Source organism: Pundamilia nyererei, unplaced genomic scaffold, assembly GCF_000239375.1.
Source record: "Pundamilia nyererei isolate P.nyererei 1_Seehausen unplaced genomic scaffold, PunNye1.0 scaffold00398, whole genome shotgun sequence".
Taxonomy (NCBI): Eukaryota; Metazoa; Chordata; class Actinopteri; order Cichliformes; family Cichlidae; genus Pundamilia; species Pundamilia nyererei.
In genome coordinates this window covers 293,291-294,789 of record NW_005187799.1, presented here as the reverse complement: position 1 = coordinate 294,789, position 1,499 = coordinate 293,291, and positions in this window count along the sequence as shown.

Here is a 1,499-nt window from a genome sequence, read left to right as displayed (position 1 = left end):
AAAATACAAAATATGAGTAACTGTATTCCGTTACAGTTACCGTTTAAAAAGGTGGTATTTAGAATACAGTTACTTTGTTGAAATAAATGGATTACAATTTTGTATTGTTCGATACATATGCATACCGAACCGAAAGCACTGTATCGAACGGTTCAATATTGATATGAGTATTGTTGCACCCCAGTATTTAGTCCTCTGTTCTCCACTGTCTATTGTTAGTTTGTCTGCTTTTCTGCCCTGTGTTTCCAGGTATTATGTAATATTTTATGTTTAGCTTCCCTAGTTTAGGTTTTTTTAATTCCCTTGCTGCCTATTGTTTGTAGTTTCTTCAGCCAAAATAAAGGCTAGCTTTACTCTGTCTCTGTCATCTGCATTTGGGTCCATGTTAGCAGACCTAATATTTCCTTTAAAAAGTCCTTTTTGTACAATTCTGAAATGTACATTATTTTTCCGTTTTTGGCTAACCCTACCTTTTTTTCACCTCTGGCAGTTCAGCACTTAACGCAACTGTAGCATTTCAAGCTATTCATTGGGCTTGAATGACTTGAATTGCAGTAAATAACTGAAAAAAATTGGGTCGTTCTAAAGCTTTTGACTGGTAGTGTAAGTGAGGATGATGCATCATGTCTATGAGGAGAGCTAAACAGTAGTGAGGTGTGCAGTTGAAGAGACAGATGGGTACAAAGTGGGGCTAGGATTACATCATTGATTGGTGCCAAGCCCGATCATGTTTGACATGGTGATAGATAGTTTGACAGATGAGATCAGGAAGGTGTCCATGTTAACAGACATTGTGATCTGTTATGAGTGTAAGGAGCAAGTGCAAAGACAGAATCGAGAGTCTGTAGAAGCAAGATGGAATACACATTTGTGAATGAGAAAGAGGCAGGTAAAACAGTGAAGTTGCAAGGAACAGCAGTAGAGAAGGTAGACAAGTTTAAACAGATGGGGTCAATAATACAAAGCAATGGACAGTGCACAAGAGAGGTGAAGAAGAGAGTACGGACAGGGTCAAGCAGGCAGAGATGAGTTTCAGGAGTGATTTGTGACAGGTGGATAGCAGCAAGAGTGAAAGGAAGACATTAAGACCTGCTATGATGCATAATTTGGAGGTGGGGACATCAGCAAAATGACAGGAGGTGGAGCTGGAGATACCAGAGTTGAAGAAGTTAAGATTTTAATTAGGAATGACCTGAATAGTATATAAGTATATTAGTAAGTATATACAAGTATATTAGTATATAAGCTCAAGTGTTTTGGAGACAGGATTAGAGTTACAAGGCTGGTGGTGCGGAGAAAAGATGGAGAAATTAGACAAATTAGACAAATTATACCAAGAGAAAGGCGTTCAGAAGCGGAGAAAGGGACTGCTACAGAGAGGCCAAGTACAGGTTCACTAAAGAAGTGGACATTGCTAAACATCAGCACTCTGAGAAAATGCAGCAGCAGATCTCAGAGAATGACTCGGCCTCTGTGTGGAAAGGTTTTAGGAATATCAC